The 7056-nt window shown below is 42.1% G+C and overlaps 1 protein-coding gene and 1 pseudogene across 1 annotated transcript in view; one reads left to right on the forward strand and one right to left on the reverse strand.

Moving 5' to 3' along the window:
* Nucleotides 1–7056, forward strand: part of MGA (MAX dimerization protein MGA) — a 147045-nt gene that overhangs the window by 14603 nt on the left and 125386 nt on the right. The gene's annotated exons all lie outside the window — the stretch shown is intronic.
* Nucleotides 3920–5063, reverse strand: LOC128054792 (60S ribosomal protein L10a-like; annotated as a pseudogene).

Raw genomic sequence — 7056 nt, forward strand, 5'->3', positions numbered from 1 at the left:
TGAATCCTTCCAGATCATGGTTCACTGGCTCCTGACTGTTCTGTGGATGTTGATTTGTTGGTTCTGCTGCAGGTGGCTGTGCTGCCCAAACCTTTACTGCCTGGTGACCTTAATTGGCTACGGATGTTCTTGCGTGATCTTCTCAAGAGCTGACCTCAGTGGTGCCTATGGAATTATCAATGTTGACTTTATAGCTGCCCTTATTGGCCCATTCTCTTCTCCTGATACCACTAAAGTTCCCATTAAGTTTCCTAAAGGTTAGCCTCGTGCTTTTAATTTCTCACAGCAGACTTACAAGGAATTTGAGAGAAGCTTCTCTGCGCTTGGTAGTCTACCCTCACATAGTGCCAGAGGATTCCTTCCTTGCCAGTAGTCTGCTGGAGTTTTTTGATACAGCTCATGTACCTCTACTCTACTGTCTCTCACCACAGTAAGAATTCTCTTTTTTAGCTGAGGTTTTGCCTGGAGTGATTGGATATGGCCTGCTTCCTTATTATTTAAGCATGTTAGTTCTAATGTTCTGGGATCCTACCGTCAGCTTTAAAGTCCTCCTGCAAAGAATCCCCTGGTGGTTCAGTGGATAGGACTCAGCACTTTCATACTAGCTTGGCACAGCTTAAAAAAAAAAAGCCCTCCTGCAAACTTAACAGCTTATTGCCTACCTTGCCCAAATTCCTCTGGAGAGGGAATTCACTCCTAGCCTAGTCCTTTGTTGCATTTACAGCAAAGGCTGGCCATAACATGTGTTGGAAGAATGGAGGAATATTAACTAAATTGTGGTGTTAAAAGTGAAAAACACATATTAAAGTCTTTGCAGCAACTTGCAAAGTATGTTTTCAAAAATAGTGTTAAATGAAGAGTAGAACCAAAAGTGCAGAGATCCTGCTTTAAAAAAAGATGTCTAAAAAAACCCCAAACCCTATAAAAATATATACACATGAATATAGAAATTCAGAGTAATACAAAGTCATGGTCAGTAGTAAGACTGTGCTGCTGCTTCTGCTAAGTCACTTCAGTCGTGTCCGACTCTGTGCGACCCCATAGACGGCAGCCCATCAGGCTCCCCCGTCCCTGGGATTCTCCAGGCAAGAAACTGGAGTGGGTTGCCATTTCCTTCTCCAATGCATGCAAGTGAAAAGTCAAAGTGAAGTCGCTCAGTCGTGTCCGACTCTTCGCGACCCTATGGACTGCAGCCTACCAGGCTCCTCCGTCCATGGGATTTTCTAGGCAAGAGTACTGGAGTGGGGTACTAAGACTGTAGGTATCAGAAATTATATTATTTATTGATTTTGCTGTGTTTTCTGTTAGAATGCAAGCTCTAAGAAGTCAAGAGTCTAGACAGTCTGTCCTAGATCAGTGCCTGGCCTGTAGTAGTTTTCAATAAATCATGTTGATTGTTTAATGGATTAAAATTTGAACATTTTTTTGATTGTTTTATTGTTTAGTGCTATAGTAATGCTTGTGTGTGTGTGAGTCATCTGTCATGTCTGGCTCTCTCTCCATGGAATTCTCCAGGCAAGAATACTGGAGTGGATTGCCATTCCTTTCTCCAGGGGCTCTTCGCAACCCAGGGATTGAACCTAGGTTTCCCGCATTACGGGTAGATTCTTTACCATCTGAGCCACCAGGGAAGCCCTATAGTAATGCTTATTGAAGTTAAAAACAAAAATTAAAAAGCGAATTCTCAATGATTTCAACCTTTTAAAAATACATTATAGTATCTGAATATTCTTCCCACCCTTGTTGGCCGCCTTTGGTCCTCTTAAAAAGTGGTGCCTCAAACAGGATATACTAGTACAGATTTTGACAGGCCAGCCCAGTGAATAGAGGAATATTTTCTACTCAGGTTCTGGTAGAAAGTGTACACAGAAGAACTGTACAAAAAGGATCTTATTGACCCAGATAACCATGATGGTGTGATCACTCACTTAGACCCAGACATCATGGAGTGCAAAGGCAAGTGGGCCTTAGGAAGCATCACTACAAACAAAGCTAGTGGAGGTGATGGAATTCCAGCTGAACTTTTTGAAATCCTAAAACACGATGCTGTGAAAGTGCTGCACTCAATATGCCAGCAAATTTGGAAAGCTCAGCAGTGGCCACAGGACTGGAAAAAGTCCTTTTTCATTCCAATCCCAAAGAAAGACAATGCCAAAGAATGTTCAAACTACCGCACAATTGCACTCATCCCACACACTAGCAAAGTGATGCTCAAAATTCTCCAAGGTAGGTGTCAACAGTATGTGAACTGAGAACTTCCAGATGTTCAAGCTGGTTTTAGAAAAGGCAGAGGAAAAGGCTGGTTTTAGAAAAGGCAGAGATCCAATTGCCAACATCCAATTGATCATAGAAAAAGCAAGAGAATTCCAGAAAAACATCTGGTTTATTGACTATGCCAAAGCCTTTGACTGTGTGGATCACAACAAACTGGAAAATTCTTGAAGAGATGAGAATACCAGACCACCTTACCTGCCTCCTGAGAAATCTGTATGCAGGTCAAGAAGCAACAGTTAGAACTGGACATGGAACAATGGACTGGTTCCAAATTGGAAAAGGAGCCCGTTAAGGCTGTATATTGTTACCGTGCTTATTTAACTTATATGCAGAGTACATCATGTGAAATGCCTGGCTGGATGAAGCACAAGCTAGAATCAAGATTGCAGGGAGAAATATCAGTAGCTTCAGATATGTAGGTGAGAACACCCTTATGGCAGAAAGTGAAGAGGAACTAAAGAGCCTCTTGATGAAAGTGAAAAAGAAGAGTGAAAAGCTGGTTTAAATCTCAACATTCAGAAAACTAAGATCATGGCATCTGGTCCCATCACTTCATGGCAAATAGATGGGGAAACAGTGGAAACATTGACAGATTTTATTTTTTGGGGCTCCAAAATCTCTTCAATTGGTGACTGCAGCCATGAAATTAAGACACTTACTCCTTGGAAGAAAAGTTATGACCAACCTAGACAGCATATTAAAAAGGAGAGACATTACTTGCTGGCAAAGGTCTGTCAAAGCTGTGGTTTTTCCCGTGGTCACGTATGGATGTGAGAGCTGGACTGTGAAGAAAGTTGAGCGCTGAAGAATTGATGCTTTTGAACTGTAGTGTTGGAGAAGACTCTTGAGAATCCCTTGGACTGCAAGGAGATCCAACCAGTCCATTCTAAAGGAGATCAGCCCTGAATATTCATTGGAAGGACTGATGCTGAAGCTGAAGCTGAAGCTCCAATTCTTTGGCCACCTGATGTGAAGAATTGACACATTGGAAAAGACCCTGATGCTGGGAAAGATTGAGGGCAGAAGGAGAAGGGGATGACAGAGGATGCGATGGTTGGATAGTATCACCGACTCAATGGATATGAGTTTGAGCAAACTCCAGGAGTTGGTGATGGATAGGGAAGCCTAGGATGCTGCAGTCCATGGGGTTGCAAAGAGTTGGACACGACTGAATGACTGAACTGAATGGTGGGAGTATGGTTTATTAAGTGAAAGTGAAAATCTCCCAGTCGTGTCCGACTCTTTGTGACCCCATGGACTGTACAGTCCATGGACTTCTCCAGGCCAGGATACTGGAGTGGGTAGCCTTTCCCTTCTTCAGGGGGTCTTCCCAACCCAAGGATTGAACCCAGGTCTCCTGCATAGCAGGCGGATTCTTTACCAGCTGAGCCACAAGGGAAGCATGGTTTAATAAGTTGGGGCTTCCCTGGTGGCTCAGAGGTTAAAGTGTCTGCCTTCAGTGTGGGAGACCTGGGTTCGATCCCTGGGTCGGGAAGATCCCCTGGAGAAGGAAATGGCAACCCACTCCAGTCTTCTTGCCTGGAGAATCCCATGGACAGAGGAGCCTGGTGGGCTACACAGTCCACGGGGTCGCAAAGAGTCGGACACGACTGAGTGACTTCACTTTCACTTTCTAGTATAGGTGCTAAGGCTTGCCCGTGGCATTGTTAATGTATAAAACCCAGATGTTCTGCCTATTTTTCTTGAGCAGTGACTCCAGGAAGTTGACAACTAAGTGGATGTTGTACACAAGCTCATAATCTGTCATCTTCACATGGCCAACAGCCACTGCCACACACAGCACCTTCTTCGTCTGGAGTTTGATCATGGACTTCACTTCACTAACTTGGCCATCATGTTCTCATTGTGAATCAGCAAGGAATGAAATTTGCCAGCCTTATTCAGGCCTGGGCCCAGAATTTGTGGGGTCTGCTGAAGACTGAATCATAAAGGCATCATGCTTCTTGGCCAGCTTCTTGACCAGTTTCTTATTCTTGTTGAGTTGGTTTAGCACCAAAATGTCCACATGGGGGGATATCTGCAACTGTGGCCTATGCACAGTGCTATCTGTCTCCTCGAACGCATATAGAGACCATCGGGCAGGGAGTGGGCTTGAGCCTGACTGTGCTAGAGAAGCATTTGTCCTTCTGAGGGCTGCAGTTCTTCAGGCTGACCTGAAGCTGCACCAGTCCAAACACTTCCAGTGTTTGCACTGGTTCCTATGCAAGACTTCCCACACTAACTCTAGAGGGTATCTGGGGAGATTTTGCTGCTTGGGGTTCTTTGTGTTGAAATAACTAGAAGAGAGCCACACCTCCATTTTTAGAGTTTGGTTTTTTTTTTTTTTTTAGGTTAAATTTACTTTGTTGGTATTTAAAACTTTGGTTTTGTAACACATTGTAATAATTTCCAGGTCTTTCCCAGTGAGTATTTACCTGCTGATAGAACTGACCAGCTTGCCTGCACTGGAAGTGCTAAGTAGCAAAACATTCAAAAATTGGGCAGCCAGAGAATAAAAGAAGTAAAACCTCTGCAAAATCTACACATTTTCTAATTATCCTCCAGATAATTTAGTGATGATTATCCATTTACTAGGTGTGTTCTTCAGAATTCCTGAAGTGGCAGGAGGTTAAGTACTTAAATAAAAATCAGAAACTGACCTCTTGGCTTTGTCTTCAGATAGTATTGAAAATCTGTTTTTTTCCAGGAAGGTGTGCCATTGCAGTCTTACCATTATTCTCCAGATGCTTAGCAACTGCCAAGAGCCCCTCATTTTTCATGATCTTCATTGGCTCTCATATTCATGGACCAGGAGTTGGCAAATTTTTTCTGTAAAGGTTCAGATAGTAAATATTTTAGACTTTGTAGGCCTGAGGGTCTCTGCATTAACAACTCATCTATGCTGTTGTATCATAAAACCAGCCATAGACAATTCATAAGTGAATGCATGTGATGGTATTCCAGTAAAACTATTTACAAAAGTAGACATCAGGCCTAGTAGTGTGATGACCCCTATCACCCGCCACCTTCACCTTCATTAAGAAGATAAAATAGTAGAACTCTATGGTGGAACTCATTTTCTTTTGAAAGGCCTTAAATCTTTGAAGGACTTGAAGGGCTTCTAACTTCCAATATTTGTTTTTTGAAAATCCTTTGCTTTTCTAATTTATTGATCCTTTATTTAAGAACTAATCATTTCCTGCCTCCCCCACAACCACACACGGCCAGTCTTTCCCTGGTTCACACTACTTTCTGTGTGCCTCTTAAAAGTTACTTAACTTTTTCCACATCAGTACAATGGAGATAATAATATCTACTTTAGGCTTGCTGTGAGAATTGATTAGATAAGAATGTAAAGTGCTGGAGACAATGCTTGGCATATAGTAGGCAGTTAGTAAGTATTTGCTGCTATTATTGTCAACATTATCATCATTTTACAAATTGAAATGACCTTCTCAGTGTTTTTGACAACCTGTTACTACTTCCTGGTCCAACCCTTATGGCAGAAAGAGAAGAGGAACTAAAGAGCCTCTTGATGAAAGTGACAGAGGAGAGTGAAAAAGTTGGCTTAAAACTCAGCATTCAAAAAACTAAGATCATGGCATCTGGTCCCATCACGTCATGGCAAATAAATGGGGAAACAATGGAAACAGTGACAGACTTTTATTTTCTTGGGCTCTAGAATCACTGCAGATGGTGACTGCTGCAGCCATGAAATTAAAAGACGCTTGCTCCTTGAAAGAAAAGCTGTGACAAACCTAGATGTTACTTTGTCTGTCTAATCAAAGCTATGGTTTTTTCCAGTGGTCATGTATGGGTGTTAGAGTTGGACCATAAAGAAAGCTGAGTGCCAAAGAATTGATGCTTTTGAACTGTGGTGTTGGAGAGATTATTGAAGAGTCCCTTGGACTGCAAGGATACCCAACCAGTCTATCCTAAAAGAAGTCAGTCCTGAATATTCATTGGAAGGACTGATGCTGAAGCTGAAGCTCCAGTCCTTTGGCCACCTGATGCGAAGAACTGACACATTGGAGAAGACCCTGATGCTGGGAAAGATTGAAGGCCGGAAGAGAAGGGGACGACAGGAAGATGAGAAGGTTGGATAGCATCACTGACTTGATGGACATAAGTTTGAGCAAGCTCCGCGAATTGGTGATGTACAGGGAAGCCTGGCATGCTGCAGACCATGGGGTGAATTGGAAACGACTGAGCAACTGAACTGAACTTCTATCTCCTGGAACTGTGGGGTCCCTATGGTGTGAAGTCTTGATTTCATAGAGAAAGCGTAGGATAGCTTGAGGTGATATTCAGGGCTTTAGGATTAAGGAGTGGGAATGGAATAGTCTGTATCCCTGAGCCTAATATAGAGGTTGAAGGCCATATGAATTTCATCCCAAATTGCATTTGCTAAGTTTGGATGGAGATGTCAGAATCCATATATACCTTTCTTCACCCAGGTGACTCCTTATCAGGATTATGCATGTTAGTGTCAACCAGATTGTTTTCCAAGCTGTTAACTGTATTTATATTTTCAAAATGAAAGCTTTTCAGCACTGCAGATTACTTTTCAGTTCTTTTTAAAGTGTTATAACTGCCTTTTTAATTTTAAATAGTTCTAGTTCTTGCAACCAGCATTTTATATTGCCAGTAAGAATTTAAGATAATTAGAGCAATAGAGCTAACCAGTATTGATGCCATTTTGAAGTAGTAATAGATTTGATAACGGATTTTTCCAGATTGAAATGTTCATGTAGAAGCATACTTTATTTTCTCAAATTCTCC

The sequence above is a fragment of the Budorcas taxicolor genome, chromosome 10, assembly GCF_023091745.1.
Source record: "Budorcas taxicolor isolate Tak-1 chromosome 10, Takin1.1, whole genome shotgun sequence".
In the NCBI taxonomy this organism is placed as follows: Eukaryota; Metazoa; Chordata; class Mammalia; order Artiodactyla; family Bovidae; genus Budorcas; species Budorcas taxicolor.